Here is a 17,119-nt window from a genome sequence, read left to right on the forward strand (position 1 = left end):
TTCTCATTGGGGGGGTGGGCTTGGGCTTGGGTCCTTCTCTACCGAGAGCTCTGAGGTTACCCATGGGGGGATCAGGGAAAACAAGAGCACAAGCATTTTCTGATTCTGAGAATTTCTGAGATGCCTTTTGTTTCACTGGCGCTGGTGAACCAGTGATAATGAAACCACACGTCTGTACACAAACCTTGACCAGCATTCTGGAGCACGTTACAAAGAAAACCTTAATTTTGAAAGTACTGAGCACAAAGGAGGAAGCAAAAAGCTCTCCCTGTGCAAGCTTTCTCTATGAAGGGTAGAAATATGGCTTAATTTTTAAGGCTTGAAGACCGCCTTTAAAAACATCTAAAACCAGTCCAGACTCTCTATGAGAGGGAAAAAGAACTGGACAATTGTCATTAACCATTTGTTTCTTTTTTTAAGACAATCTTTTGCATATCTGTTATACTGCATTTTTAAACAAGATTTGGTTACCAAGGAAACAGGTTCTGGCCCAGTGTTAATTTGAAACTAAAATATATTTCGGAAGTTAAGCTCAAAGGAAAGAACCCATGAAATTATTTTGAAAAGTGCCAGAATTTGGTACTTACAGAGCCACAGCTGTATGGTCTGCAATGAACCATTCTAGGGACTCTTTCTCATTCAGTGAAGCTCTTTATCTTCTAACAGGGCCATCTACATTTAATACTCCCTCCTTCAAAAATTGTAACTCCTCATCTCTCTGAATTATAGATACACAAATAGCATATTTATTCTTGTATATTATCTAAAATTGATTTTGGAAGCATGTAAGTTTTTATTTTCATCTTTCATATAACACGTTTAAAGACCGCTTCTTAAAATTTAAATATTTTAAATGTTTCTTATTAAGCTTGTTTGCGCTCTTTGAAATTATCTCAAGAAACCCATTTATTTTTAGTTTCAAGCTAAAATGGAGCTGAATCAACAGACTTTTCAAAAAAATTCTTTTGTTGTCTAATGGCGCCACACCTATCATATAGATGATTTTTTAAAAAAGGAATCATCTCACTTTTATGGCAGAATCATTTTGTGAGTTTATCAAAGCTATATATTTATATAGTATCTGAATAGGAAAGCCCATCCAATTTAATACCCTCCCTCCAAAAAATTACAGCTGTCTTATTTAATATTTGTTCCAAAAGTCATATTTTAATCCATCTCAAATTCTTGCTGCATGGCTCAAAAAAATCTAGAAAACATGCAAATTTCGACCTACCTGTATGTATCACTTAATGCAGTGCTAGCATGACAAGACACTCAGCCATTTTTATGTAAAGCGATGGAGACCAACTGATTTCTCCGTCTTCTTGCTCACAAGTTTTAGATGCAATTGTCACACACACACAAAAAATCATACGCAGAACAGCTTGAATGTACTGTGATCACGAGAACTGAATTTATCAACAGGAAAACAGGATTGAAAAAAAGAAGTTTCTCATCCAAGGTTTCTCTGAGGCTGCAACCAAGGAGGTGGTGTGCCGAATTTTTTTCCCTTCCTCCTCTGAGAGTTCAAAGCCCGGAGCTGACCACTGCAAAGGCCACTGTCACATTTGCTGAAAATCAAACCACTGATACCAGCACTGAAAATACAAATTTGAGAACCAAGTTGTCTGCACACCATGGAGTACATAAGAGTTAAAAATAGATTCCACCTTGCCTCCTACCTGCATAATAAATATGTAAGTTTCAAGTGTTTAATTTGATATTCACATTAATTAACAATACAACATACATTATTTAAAAGACAGCAAATGCAAGAAGAAAGGAGAGACACCATCTGGTAGCAGAGTTTTGTTGTTGTTTTTGTTTTTAGGGTTTGTTTTTTTTTTTTTTGGCTTTGTTTAAAAAAAAAAAAAGGTAAAAATCCTATTTTGAACGTGATGAAAAGCAAACATCCAGAGGCAAATGAATCGGAACTGAAAGGTGATGTTGAAATATCTAAGGCTGTAATGAGGCAAAAACAAGTCTTCGCTACCAGATGATATGGCATACCGAGCATTTACATACTCACATCTGAAATACTAGGCAACGTGTAATGAATTCTATACACAGCATGCACACACAGCAAAAGCACGGCTAATCCTGCCTGCCATCTTAGGCTCGCAGAAGCAAGATACGCACTGCATGCAGCACACGAGCACTGGGGAAGGAGGAGGCAAGGGACAGCTCACCTTAAATGCAGTATCTGATTAATGTTGTAAGTGACATTGCATATCAGCCTCAGAGTCTTGGTTCAACTGGGTAGGAGGGAACAAAGAAAAATGTCATCAACTGGTGATGCAAGATGAGCCCAATCACTAAACACTGTTTAGCAAACTCCAAATTCTGCAACCAGACAGTAGAAGGCATTTCATACACTTGAGCAGAGCTGCTGCACAATGAATGTGTCCTTTTGCTTCTGAGAATCAAACAATCCTTTTGCTAACGAAGAAAATAAGCTGGAATGAATACTGTCATATCTTCTTCTTGAAGAAAGCTTTCAATACAGTATGTATCTGGTTGGGAATGCATTTTATAGACTATTAATTTCATAGAATTGCTAACAACAACAACAACAACAAAAAAAACAAAATAAAAAAATAATGTTATATAGGGTATAGCTCTTCTAGATTATTTTTCAGATCCTAAGTGATGCCGCCGGCAGGCTTGTAGAAGAATGCATGATCGGGCTGTCTGTATCCGTGCTATAACCTCTAACCACAAGCCGTGTAAATGTATCCTGCTAAATGTATCTGCAGTACAGAATGGCAGATACCTACTCAGTTGCAATTGTATTAGGATGTGAATGAATTTGCTTGAACTTAGAAGCAAATAAAATCAGTGCAGAAAAATAAATTGATGCTAAATTCCTTTGGATGTAGAACTGACCACGGTGAACAAGAAAAGCTATCCTTAGGATACTGACCTAAATAATGTTAAGAATTGCAGCAGCATACTTACCGCGCTTGCTCAGAACATAGAACATGCAAAATGATTTTTCTCCTCCCTCCCTCTCCAAAAGCTATATTGTAAAGTAACAAGGCATTAACAGGAATATCAGAAGGCTGTGTGTATATGCATAGTACATACTACGAAAGAAGAAATGGTGTTGTGCTAAAACGCAATGTTTCTTTGTTTTACTTGGAGGCTTATCTTAGCAGTGCTTGCATGATGACATTGACATCATGGAGGTCAGGGCTGACACTGGGGTGCCATCCGTTTTATGAGTGAAATGTTTTCCGAAAATTAAATTTCATCTACTCAAACACCAAATTTCATGTCTTCTTCAATACCACCTCCCTACCCCCGCTGCTTAAGATTGATGAGATCTAGTTTGGCTCTGTGTAATAAATTGGAATTGCCTTCTGTAGAGAGTCCAATACATAATTGTAGGAATTAATTTTTTTAAACAAAAACCCTCAAGAATTCTTATGCATCCCCTTTCAATACTTCCTATCAGCGCGCACACACACACACACACACACACACAATTAAAGCTCAAATTGCAATGAAATGTTTAACATGTGGAACAAAAAATGTGGAAAGAGCCGCTTATTCAGGATTTTGAAGAAATGCCTAATAAGCAAATACTATTTTGCTACAAACCAGTGTCACCATGTCCCTGAAGAGAGGAAAACAGCATAGCTTGCTAGAAAAATTTCCTCCAGAAACTGCCAGCAGGTAAAAAGCAGAAAAGCATTTCATTTACCATGCTGTATAAAACAAGAAGTCTTTTATTTTTAAGGAAATAGAGCAGATTCTTTTCCACTTTCTTCAGCTACAAAGAAACCATACCCACCCCCACCCTTAGATCTTGGATATAAGCCAACATTTTTATAAAAGGCTTATGAGCCTGATTTTGAGTATATATCTACGTTTTTCTTCTTATCTCTCCAAAAGTCTTTAATTGCCTTGTTGTATCACTGAATATACTAATGTTAATTAATTTTAACACGTACAAAACGAATTAATATTTTCTGAGGTTGCTAGCTTCCCAGCGCCTCGATCTTCTATAAGGACTGGCTAAAAATAGCCAGGTTAGCAAAAATATTCAATTTCCCCAGGATTTTTTTAAAGGAGAAAATGTATTCAGACATCTGAACTTAGGTACTAGGTTTCATAACTAAATCTTTTGTTTCTAGCTTTTATTCTATTTCCTTTCCCAGAACCCAAGTGATTTCAGCTCAATGTGTGGAAAGCACCAGCCCACCTCTATACCATGTACGTAGTCTCTGGGTTGGGTTGTCCAGATAGTCAGTCATACCTGAACCACACCGAATCCTCTTCTCTTTGGAGCACATCTCTCCCCCACAACTGCTCCAGAAATAAACGTGGCTCTAACGGAAACAGTAGCTCCTGGTCTAACACCAATGGTGGAACCATCTTCCCCACCCCCCACAACATTGCTCTATGAGCTCTGGTTAGCATTGACAGCAACAGAAAATTAGAATGGAGTGTCCTTAGGCTAATTCCTCCTTTTTACCATGGGGGTCAAAAATCAGAGAGACTATCAAGCTGCATTACAAGGTACCAATTTAATATATGGTCATCTATAAAGCAGGGTCCTTAGAGTGGGGTGAGAGGAGGTTGAAGTGAACACTGAGGCATTTGATGATATTAGTGTCTATTCAGATATTCCCCAGGAAAACATCTGACAATCATGTGAAGATACTCACAAAACATTATCATGCAGGCTAAATACACACTTTATGGAATCAGCACTGACCACATAGAACAAAGTCGCTCCCTCCTCTACCTGGGATAATAAATGACAGTGACAAGGACAGTAAGCCATATCAGGCACTCATGAGATGAGTGAATGGTGTCACGTCCTCACAAGGACAGGGTGGTGAATGTGGTCACATCCCCTCCTGATACTCTTAAACCCTATGCCAGGGAATGCGGTTTCCAAATCTCCCAGTGGGTTCCCTGTCCACTCTCTGTCAAAATGAGCCAAAGAGCCATGTATTGGTTTATTTTGTGATGTTCTAAAAATGCCCAATGAGCAAACTTGGCCCGTTTACCAAACCTGCTTGTGTTAAACAAATTTGAACTGCAGTTGAAAGCATTCAGATAGATGAGCTTGTTTAGGCAGACATTCTCCACTAGTAAATCCTGTTTTGCACTTAAAACACACACACACACACACACACACACACACACCATGCTCATGCCTGAATTACTTAGGCTTTGTCACAACTGCAAGGGGCAAGGGTATGCATTTGCTTATGATTTTTTAAAAAATCGTGTGCTACTCATCAAGCTCCTCAGGGCATTATACGCAAACATTAAATTAAAAGACAAATCCCTTTTTCAGGATAAAAATTGCAACCTGTTTCTGCCCCTCTGAGGAGTTAAGTATAAGGAATCTTAAATAATCTGGCAGGAGGAAGCTAGCGAAGGACAGGACAGGATGGAGGCAGCAGTGAGGGGCGTGTCTTTCACTTTGATTAACGCTCCTCCTTGCTCACAGTCTTGTTGTTCTGCCCTCTGAGCTCATTTTATTTTCAGTCCTGTGGGTTAAAGTTAAATTGTATGGCTTATGCAAAGTACATAATTCAAGTATGAACAAAGCTTGGCTCTGTATGTTTAAAAAAAGAGTAAAGTCAGGGCACTGAGTCCCAGAGGAATCCTTGGTTTATAAACATTTGGACTGGTTTGCACATTTCTTTACTCCATTCACTGCATTAAAAATTACAGCTGGCTTCCATTTACACCTAATATGGACATTCTGCAGTTGGGTGTAAAGTTGTTATCAGGTTAGGCCATTCTAATCTAAATTTTTACAAATGAAAAGTTCAGCAAATATAACATTTTTGTTTAAATTCTTAGAATTAGAGATGCCCGGGTGGCTCAGATGGTTAAACATCTGCCTTCAGCTCAGGTCTTGATCTCGGGTCCTAGGATTGAGCCCCACATCGGGCTCCCTGCTCAGCAGGAAGCCTGCTTCCCCACCCTCTCTCTGCCTGCCTCTGCCTATTTGTCATCTCTCTCTGTGTCAAATAAATAAATGAATAAAATCTTTAAATTCTTAGAATTAAGAAGTTTGGAAAATTTTATGAAGTTGTTACCTCTCTCTATAATGAATGTATTTAGCCCTGGAAACAATGTGGTGACTTAATTTATCAATGACTAAAAATGGCTTTGGCTGATATTTTAACTTAAATTTTTTGGAAAGTCCAATGCTATTTCAAACATCTATATCTTGTCTGGAGAGCTAGCGGGGAACTTCTGCTTTCTACCTTGATCAGAGCTAGGTCTATAACAGCTACCATTTATTGAGAACCTACTACATACTCAATATTTTAGCTATATTATATTATTTAATTCCAACCTAATAACCCTTCAAGGTGAGCATTAGTTATCGTCCACTTTGAGCAAGGAAATAATTGGGATTTCTGTTTACATAGTACATGGTAGAGTTAGGATTCAAACCTAAGTCTGACCAATTCAAAAGTCTAGATATTTCCACCAATCCTCAAAGGATAAAACCTGTTTCATCCACATTCTGCCCTGATGTAGGAATCTTCTTATTGTGCAAAATCCTGGTAGAGGGGATTCCTCTCCTTGAAGCCAGGCCTAACTGGGTTTACAAGAACCAGGCTCCCAGCTCTGGGCATTGTGGATATCTAGGACGCCACCAACTGGAGACAGGCTGGATAAGATATAAGGTGCAAAAGATAAAAAAAGAGGAGTCGTCCATTGGACCATGTTGAAAAGTTAAGAGTAGAAAGCAGACTAACAACTTGGATCAAAGATTTCTTGTAATTTGGAAATGTTTTATGAGGTGAAAGAAGTGGAAAAGCTTACATTTCCATCTGAGCTTGCATTCTACCAGGTGTGTTTTCCTGGTACAGATGAGGAAGCTGGGACTGAGAGGATCTGGTCATTTGCCCAAGATCACATATTTAATAAGTGAATTTGCCCATTTGCTCTATTATATCTTGTTCCTTTTTATATATAATATATTCACAATTTGTGAGTATATTTGTTATCAGGTTATTAGATTATGCTAATCTAAATTGTCAGTTAAAGAGAAATCAGTGTAACAATCAAGACTGATCTGGTTTCCATTCACAAATAATGTTTTTGGCCTGAATAGATAAACTAAGTTGGTATTACAAGTTCCTTCTCCAACATATATTAAAAACCGACTTTTCAAAAGCCTAAAGTTTGAGTCAGAGGTTTTTCCTCAACCATGGGTAGTGTTTCAAATGTACCATTTTAATGATTAGCTCACTCTGTTAGCATCCATACATTTTGCTCCTAATATCCCTTCCAGCTCTGAACAGTTTGTGATTCTAAAAAATCCAGCCTAGCTTGCTTTTTAGGTCGGTTGGCCAAGAGCTGGACTCCAAGTGTCCTGCCTCCTGGTTACATGGCCAGCTGACTATCTAGCTCATTGGCAGTAATTTTATATGCCAACCAGATGGCTCTCAAACAGGGCTTTCTAATCAGCTCCACTCTGCCCGGGAATATGAGAGGAGGATTAGGTTGCTTGGTGTTCATGAGGCAGTAGAGTGAATGGTTGATGGACGGACAGCACTGAGGAATGTGAACTCTGGGAAGCCTCCAATTCTTAGACATGAGCTGTCTCACTTCTATCCATTGACATCTGTGTAAGAATGGGAAAGGACTGTATTCCTGATGGCAAGGATGAGGCTACAAACCTTCGGGACCACACTGAGGTTACCGTCCAGGAAAGAGCTGGAGGGAGAAAGGAAATGTGAACCATGAGGTTTTTTCAACAGAGAAAAGGTGGTAAGTGACTTATGGCTGCAAGGGAGACTCTGGTGGACCATGTTCTGCCCCACTGTAATCCTACTAGGACTCTCTTCCCGGGAATATCCTCCACACGTCTCACCACCATTTTGATATCACTGCTTTGACTTTAACAACAGAATCATTCCTGATTTTATTTCTCAATACATTTGTAATATAGCACCAAGAAAGCCCTTGTGAGCACATGGAGATCCAGAGCATTCCTGCATCCCTAGTCACACATTCATTTGTGGCCACAACTGCTTGCCACTTGCCAAGGGGAGAGCAAGTAGGACAACAAGGTTTTACGAGATCCTGCATTGGCAAAACACGTATTCAACAAGATGGCGGAGTTTCTTCTTTCTAGAGAGATTGGAAAGTAGGGTGAAAATGGAGGGTGGGATGTGAATCAAAGTGGAGGAGGAAGAATTCTTACAGATTGGTAAAAGCTTCCCCATTTGAGAACAGAATCCTTTCCTGATACCCTTTCATCCTGGGCAGCAAATACTGCAAGGCTCAACCTGGAACAAAATCACTGGCTTTCTCTTTTACTGGATAAATGACACAGCTCAGAGAGGCTATGACAGCTGTGACTGTGGACCTCAGCTCACCAGAGCAGTTTAGCAAACCTCAATGAATCTTCACTTCCTTCGGACAGAAGACAAAAGCAGAATGAGCTTTTGTTGTATTGAATTATCTACCTTCATCGCGTCTCTGGCTTGCTTACTGCAAGATCTGTGTGTCTTCCCCAGCACCTAGAGCACTGTCTGGTGCAGTAAAGAGGGCTCATATGGGTTACTCACCAACCAACACCAAACGGGGAGTCCATTTTCTGCTCCCCCTACTACCAAGGGAATCTTTAGCTTTGTCTCACAATGCCACTTTCTAAAATGGGAGAACTTGCTCCATGTACTAAGGGATGGACCTGGGGCCTGAAAATACCCATGGAAATCTTTCAGGTACTTAAACAATTGTTTATGGAGGGGAAGTTGTCTGGCAAGCAGACTACAGGCTTTGCTTAAATCTGTCCCTCCTACAACAGGGAAAGGGGAGACAGGGATAAGAGAGGTCTGACAGCAACACCACTGCCTCCAAAATGGGCCTCAACATTGTCAAATCACGTTTCATAGAACTATAGGATGGGGAGGTACTTTGCAGGATGCCACCTCAACCCTTTCTTGGGGGTGAAGAGAATCAGGTTCAAAGACAGTGTTATATCTGAGGACCGCAAGCAACCAGGATAAAAGTCCTAGTCCTTATTTCTAGTATTCTGCTCTTTGTAACGCAATGGACTGGCTCAATCAATAAAAAAAAAATTCTAAGATTTCATGAAAATAGATACTTAATAAATGGAATTTATTAATTAATAAAAATAGAATAATAAATCTATTTTAATAAAAAATAGAATAAGCAAATTAATGAATAGATACCAGGAACAGGGCTTATAACTTGTTTCTCAGTTCCTCTCAGAAGAAAATGTTATAGTATGCTTTAAATTTTTTAAGGTAAACTAAATACAGTTTTAAGCAAAAGAGTAAGTATTGGCCAACATATCACCTGAGACCAAGGGTCCCTTGAGAAGTATCAGAGGAGGAGGCTTGATTGCTATTTAAGTCAATCAGATTAAGTTTAGACAGCTGAAGTGCCCTTATTCTATTTGGTTTGCAAAAAGAAATCTCATGAGTTAGCATGAACAGCTAAAAATAAGTTGCAGGTTTCATTTTCCGTTGTTCAGTATGGTTTTGAAACCAAAAGGTGCAAAGCTAGGAGATTCACCAACGCCTACCGAAGATCAACAGTTCAAACTGTCACCTTTCTAGCACTTTGTCTTGATCTATAGACCCCCGCCAGGCCAAGAATGGTGCACCTATGTCCTTTCTCACTGTGGTCCCTTGAGATGAGCCCCCTTTAAAAACACATGGCAGGGGGCGCCTGGGTGGCTCAGTGGGTTAAGCCGCTGCCTTCGGCTCAGGTCATGGTCTCAGGGTCCTGGGATCGAGTCCTGCATGGGGCTCTCTGCTTGGCAGGGAGCCTGCTTCCTCCTCTCTCTCTCTGCCTGCCTCTCCAACTACTTGTGGTTTCTCTCTGTCAAATAAATAAATAAAATCTTAAAAAAAAAACAAACACATGGCAGGAAACTGGGGGCTGAGGCCAGTCCTGAGGGATAGTGGCTTATGTATGAGTGTCTTGTCATATCCGGACAGGATGCCACGTAATCGGCCCCGTATGCTCAGCTTCCATCTTCGGTGATGCTGGGGACCCCTCCCGTAAAGCAAAGGAGTAAATAATGCTAGAATTTCATGAAGATGGGGTCCTTAAGGTTGTGAGCATGGAGGACCCCTTGACCTAAATGCCCATGGCCTTGTACAGTTCCATACTTGCAAACCCAAGCGGCTCACCATAAATTTAATTTCAAAACCATCCTTCCCACTGCCCAATCCGGCAAAAAGGTGTTCGACAGAGGTGTAAATGCTTCAAAGGGAAGGCAGCCCTCTCCCACAGCAGCATTCAGCTGTGGCACAAGGCTCGGGAGAGCAGTGCGGCTGTAAGCAACCCCTCAGCTGAATTAGATCGAAAGGGGGCAAGGAAGGGTTAATCTCCTTCTATTAGAGGAGAGGCCATTTGGCAAAGGTGAAGAGAGTAATCTGTATGAAGAGCAGAGAAGACAAAGAGCCATTCCAGAAAAGAAATCACTGTGTAGGGGAGAGAAGGATGATTTGTCCTAGATTTTCACCATGAAAATCTGAGTCTTTACCTCGCTTTGAAGTTACAAGTCTCAGAAAGGAGAAAGGGGACATATTCACAGTTAGTACTGGAATACTAGTAGATGGAATAGTTTGATTCCATCTGAGATGGGCTGTCTCTGAAAAGCAGAGGTCAAGGCTGTAGAAGCCTACTCATAAATTAGAAAAGTGGCAAAATAAACAATAGGAGTTGCTCATAAAAGAGAGATTGGTGGCTAAATCCCCCTTTCTTGGGGGTGAGGGAACACTCCCCCCTTTTTGTTAAACTTAAAAAAAGTTTTTAGAAGTTGTTTTTAATGACATTTTTTTAAATAGTTTAAGGGTCACAAAAAGTTGCAAAAATATGATAGTAACTATGTAACTTCATCCAGCTCCCCCTAATGAGAATATCTTAAACTAGTCTATATAGTACCTTGTCTAAAGCGAGAAACTGACATTGGTGCAATATTATTAATTCAGATATGGACCTTATTTGGGTTTCATCTGTTTTTACCTGCTCTGTGTGTGTGAAGTTCTATGAAATCTTATCACATGCATAGATCGGAGCAGCCATCAACACAACCAAGATCGAGAACTATGCCGTACCTACACAGAAATCTTACGCTAACCCTCTTGAGTCACATCTTCCTCCAGCACTAACTTCTGGGACTGATCTATTCTCAATCACTATAGTTTTGTCTCTTTGAGAATGTTATAAGTGAAATCATATAGTATGTAACCCTTTGAGACTGGCTTTCTTTCCCCCAGCATAGTGCCTTTAGATCCATTCAAGTTGTACGTAAAGAATATGTCCCCTTCTATTGCTGAGTAGAATTCCATGGTACGGGTGTACCACGGTTTTGTTATCCAGTCTCCCCGTAAGGGACATCTGGCTGGATTCCTGGTTTAAGCTATTAGAAATAAAACTACTATGAATATTGATATATGGTCTCTTGTATAAGTTTTCATTTCTCTTGTGTAAACACTCAGGAGTGGGACTGTATGGTAAATGCATGTCACACTCTTTTCCTGAATGTCTGCACCATTTCTGTTCCCACCAGTGGTGCAGAAACAATCCCATTTCTCCAAATCCTTGCCAGCATATGGGTACATCAGTATATGTCATTTTAGCCATTCTGATAGATGTGTAGGGATTCCTTCTGCTGGTCCAGTCAAGATGGCGGTCAAGTCGGGGGGAGGGTGGCTTCAGAGTTTGGGTGTTGAGGCTTCAGATATCCCTCACTGTTCCAGCTTTCCTAATACTTGTCTACTTGTCTGAAAATACTTGTCTGACATTTCAGTGGTGGAAAATGGGGCTCTTCCTATTGGGTGAGCCTTTAGGTTGGTCTAGTTGCTCCTGACTAGAATAATGGGACATCATTGTCTGGGAATGCTGAACTTCTTTGAGGCAGTACCTCTTGGCCCAACAGGAAGACTTGGTACCAACATCACTCTCCCAAGAAGTGATATGAAAGCCATGATATGACAGCCATGGAGCAGAGAGACAGAACTTGCCTGGGCCAGGGTTGTCCAGCAGCCTTGGCCAGAGGCTGTGTGAATGCTTTTTATTCCTAAAGTTAGCTACTCATTAGCAAGGGGTGTGGGGAGTGGACATGGAGTCAGCATAGACAGGGAAGGATGGGATCTCCAGTGGCATGTTGTCAGATCACAGGCCGCACTGAACACATTCTGCCCTTGGACTTCCTACTCTGTGTATCACCTATGTTTCAACAGCAGCATGTGGGCACCTTGTCTGGATGTCACAGAACTCCAGCATCTACCTCCTGAGGGTTTATCTGGAGGCACTGCTATCACCACCACATTGACCTTCTTGGCTAGGGATCCAGGTCTTGCCAGTAATTAGAACTCAGTATCAGGAGGTGCCTCGGCCAAGGAATTTGTAAAGGATGCCAGGGAGAAGGGCTTTGCGTAGAGCCAACATCCTAGTGATGACTTGAGCTGCCTCATCCATGTCTGGGAAGTCACCCTCCATCTGCTGTACCCCTCATTAAAGGAAGGTTGTCGAGCTTCCCAGAATCCATACTCATCCTGATCCTGGCTCTATGAGTTTGGACCAGAAGGCCAAAAATCAGGAGAGCAGTGATCCTATGTGGGAACAGCCAAGAGATAATGAAGACTCTGCCCAGAAGCAGTGAAGCTTAGTGATCACAGGCAAATTCCCGGGCACCCAGTATGAATAAAGGGTGCAGCAGAGGTGTTCCTTCAGGGGCTGGCTCTTGCCCTTCACCTGGTGCTGTCACAGGAGGGAGATATGTGTTTGGGCATGGAGGAATCCAAATGGTGATTTCTAGAGCCCGCACAGGAACTAGGGACCAACAGGAGCTAAGCAGTTTGTGAAGGCTGAACTTGAAACAAATGATGTAAGGGAGGCCCTCAGAAGCTAGGCTGGTGCAATGAGAAAAGGCAGCCCTATGTCATCAGGGGACACATAGGTGTAGTCGGATCGGCTTGTGCAGTTACTCACACAAGATGAAAGGTCAGACTTCCTCTTAGAAGGCGATCAAAGAAAACTAAATTTGGTTGTTGTTTGTTTACTATGTTCTCTGTTGTAACAGAATTTTCCCAGTTTCCCAATTGCAGGGGCCTCTCCTTGGATCCACCGCCCCTCCTTCGGCCAGATGCTCCTACTTACCTGCTGTCAGAAGACAGCCCAATGCACAGAACCTCTCCGATTTCAAGAGGCAGGTGCAGCTCAGGGCAGGCACCTCCTCAGACTATAAAGTTATGTAATGGGACTCCATCCTTGAGGCTGAATTTTGCAGCTCCCCCTCAAGATCTGGCTTTGTCTTTTTTTTCCAGCTCATGCCAGCCTTGACCAAAATCTGATCACAATGTGGGTCTCTTTTCTCCTGCCTTCTGACTCTGGACCCCCTGCCCCTACTCTGCTCTTATGCCTGGATCTGTGTGGCTACCCTATGTCCTCCTCTGTCCAGCATTAATGTTCCCACCTCAGGGTTTAGGGCACATGGTGATCTGGTTTTGTCAGGCAACCAGGCAACCCTGCTGGGGTCTGGGCTGCCCACACATGTCCTGAGATATGGCCCTGCTTCTGATAAGGCAGATAAAAGTTTCCCGGCTGAGGCTTGAGCCTCACCTAAGGAGTCTGTCTTCTCGCTGGTGCCTTGTCTCTGCTGCCACAAGACTGGGTGGCTCTGGGCCCTTTGTCTACCCAAGTTCTAGTTTTACTTCTGCCACTAAATCTCTGAGTACCACCTGGAAGTAAATGAACCATTCTGGGTCTCAGTTGTTTCATATTTACAGTAAGGGTTCCTGATTCCTTAGCTGACAATCTTTCAACTATACCATACCACGATTAAGGAAAAATCTAAAATTCGGAGGCCAAATAAAAGCCTTTAAGTTAAATTCTGGCTTAGCTATACTATCTCAGGGTTCCCAGTTTGTGGAAATGAGTGTTTATTGAATTGAATGCGATGTATCCACAGTTCTCTGGCTTTAACGTGCATAAGGATTAGGAGGGTATGTTAAAAAGCATAATCTTAGGCTCCCTCCTCAGAGCTTCTGATGCCACTGGGGTCTAGAAGTATGAGTTTTAACATGAGAAACTAAAGGGGACTTAGATTTTGAAATAGACACTGGTGTCTTTCAGGAGGCTAATTTACCAGTGTGCATTAGGAACCTCAAAACCAAGTCATTTGATCTCCTGATTTAATTCTAGGAATTTCCCCTAAGATGTGCACAAAGATTTATCTACAAGAATGTGTACAGACTGATAACAGCAGAGCACTGAAGACAATAAAAATGGCCATCCAAAAAAATGGATAAATTAAGACAGATCAGTGCAATGGAAATGCAGCCATTAAAAATCAAATTTTCATAGGCCACTTAGTGACTTGGAAAAATGTTTACAACATAATTGTAAGTAGGGTGAGAAAAAGCATGTAAAATACAAAAACACAATGTCAAATAATTCATGTGTATGTGTATATATATACATATATGGATGTATATATATACATGAAAAATTGGAAATAAATGGATCAAAATGTTAATACAGAATTGTTGCTTGGTTGTTGGATTATAGGAGACTGTTGTTTTCTCCTTGATATTTTTCTGTATTTTCCAGATCTTGTACAGTAGGTATTTAGGACTCTTTACATCTGAAACACAATGATAAATATTTTAAAAGAAACAAAAAAGGAATTTGCCTCATGTAGAGTGAAAGGGAGGGAAGAGTGGCATTTTAGAAGGAGTATGGTTCAGACTCAGTCTGGTACCTGGGGTGAATTTTAAGCTACAGTCTCTTTTGTGAAATACCTTGGTATAGTTGATGCCAAGGAATCTGGGTCAGTGAGAAAGTCTTTTCACTAGATACTACCTTCCCACTACATCCAAAGCTAACAGACTATAGGATCTGGGACACAGAGGGGAGCTCACAGTTGAAAGCACGCCTTCTTTCCTGCTCTTCGGTTGAACTCATGCTTGTTGACTCTGTGTGTAATCCCCCGCCCCATAACACCAAGCAGACGGCTGCCCTCAGGATTAGGGGTTTTTGGGCAGGCAATGGACTCCACTCTCATTTGGGAGACACTACCCGAGCACAATGCTTCTGTGGACTGGTTTCAAGGCCTCCTTTGGCCAATGCACTGGGAGCCCCCTAGAATGCCAGGAAACACTGTTTTTGCTTTTGGATTTTTGGTGTTTTTTTTTTGTTTTTTGGGTTTTTTTTTTTTTTTTTTTTTTTTTGGCAGAGAGATGCCTCAAACCCATCCTCTCTCACAGACTTCAGTGACTGCCATTTCCCCCCACCCCTCAGGGTCAAACCTCTCTCAGAATAAAATTAGAATCCTCTCAGTTAGACTTCTGGCCTACAGTTAAACCTTTCAGATGACCTTGAAAATTTTATACCACATGCTGTGGCTAGTTAGGGAATGGTACTAAGGACCTCAGAGGAAAGTCAATTTAGAAAGACAAAAAAAAAAAAAAAATTGGGGTGCCTGGGTGGTTCAGTGGGGTAAGTGACTGCCTTCAGCTCAGGTCATGATCCCAGGGTCCTGGGATTGAGCCCCAAGTCAGGTTCCCTGGAGTCAGGCTCCCTCTCCCCTGCTGTGCTCTCCCTGCTTTGCTCTCCTCCACTTGTGTTCTCTTTCTCTCTCAAATAAATAAATAAAATCTTAAAAAAAAAAAAAAAAGAGAGAGAGAGAGACAAAACATTTAATGATGATGAGACTTAAAATATTAATACCACTATCAAAAGCTAAAACACCAATGCTGACTCTAATTATAATTATTTTCATCAACGCCTTGACTTGCCATACATTGTTCTAAGTTGCCCAAACCATTTCACATATAATACTTTATTTATCCTGACAGAATCTCAGTTTTACATCCTTTAAAAATACCATTTTGGAGGCGGGAGGAAGCTTTCAAGTTCTGATGAAAAGCAGAGGCTTCTTGAGTTAAAAACAAAACCATGAAGTCTTCAAGTGTGGTGTTTTCCAGCTTCGTTCTTGACAAGAAATCGGGGGATTTCAGCAAGAGAAATCACAAGGCCCTATTACCATGAATTCTTTGCTTTGATGAATATGACGTGGCCTTGTTGCAAAACCCTCTAAAGGGAGTAAGAGAACATTCATAAATGCTGACCCAGAGTAAGAAGGGGGCTTATACTTCTGTACTATGAAAAGAATAAAATCCCTGGGATAAAAAACAACCAACGGGTCTAGGCACTGCCTTCGTCAGCCTGCTGGGCTCAGTTCATGTCTGCATGTCACAGATAACAGGTCCAGGCTAAGCTCTTTAGGTGACCTAAGCTCCTAAAAGAATATGGTGCCCCAAATTTTAACTATACCTCACATACAGAATTAAAAATTTTTTAAATCATAAAATATAAGCTTAAAGTTAAGGAAGCTTCAGAAAAGTCAAATTTTCCCCATATGTCTACTTTGACACTTTATTGAAAATGTTGAAGATCAAAATATTTACAAAGTGTATACTTGTTACCCCTGCCTTGTTGGTGTGTCTGTGAGGTCACCCAGCATGCTGTACCAACTCTGTGGAGGAATCGGGCTGACATACTGAAATTCTGATTTGGCAATTCCACATCCCTCCTTGTCGTGCTATCAACGTAGCTAGTCATCAGAAATCAGGAGGTTGATGCCAGCCTACCGCCTCCACACACATATTCATATGTCAATTCCTGCATACTTAGTGCTTTGAGGAGTCATTATCACATGGTAGTTGAAATTAACAAACTGTGACTACCAAGTCTCTGAAGAGAAAGGACCCCATCACCTTTCCCCCTCAACTATGGCCTTTGGCCTTGTCCTTCCTGGCAGACTCTGTTAGACTGGGACATTGGGCAACAGATTGTCCCCACTTGGCTCTAGCTTTTGAAAACTAGCACTTGTCAACCTACTCCTCTGGCTGCACGCTAAGAGGCTCTGTATTCCCCCATTCAACTTGCTCCTCTCTTTAGCTTCCTCTACTGGTTACTCTGCCCAGGGCCCTCACATCAGGAGGGCCCTGGGCAGAGGCAAGGCAGCAGTAACAAAAGACTAGGCCAGGCACCAGGATCCCGGAGAGCCTGAAAGGCTGTGTCATATTGGCCAATAGCTGGCCTTCCCACACAATGGGCAACATGTGTTCTCCAGGGTATG

General features: G+C 41.4%; 1 protein-coding gene across 9 annotated transcripts in view; it reads right to left on the reverse strand.

The window, feature by feature from the left end:
• ZBTB38 (zinc finger and BTB domain containing 38) overlaps positions 1–17,119 on the reverse strand; it is a 123,104-nt gene that overhangs the window by 57,650 nt on the left and 48,335 nt on the right. For 4 of the 9 annotated variants that reach the window (XR_009402546.1, XM_059391846.1, XM_059391851.1 and 1 more), the window contains 2 exons: positions 2,190–2,255; positions 1,235–1,598 (listed from right to left, as the gene is read on the reverse strand). The exons of 1 other annotated variant lie outside the window; for it this stretch is intronic. The gene's annotated coding sequence lies outside the window, so the exon portion shown is untranslated. Of the gene's footprint in view, positions 1–1,234; positions 1,599–2,189; positions 2,256–4,261; positions 4,345–17,119 lie in introns of those variants that run through there. 4 more of the 9 variants (XM_059391849.1, XM_059391847.1, XM_059391850.1 and 1 more) reach the window with 4 other exon arrangements.

This window comes from Mustela nigripes, chromosome 2, assembly GCF_022355385.1.
Source record: "Mustela nigripes isolate SB6536 chromosome 2, MUSNIG.SB6536, whole genome shotgun sequence".
Taxonomy (NCBI): Eukaryota; Metazoa; Chordata; class Mammalia; order Carnivora; family Mustelidae; genus Mustela; species Mustela nigripes.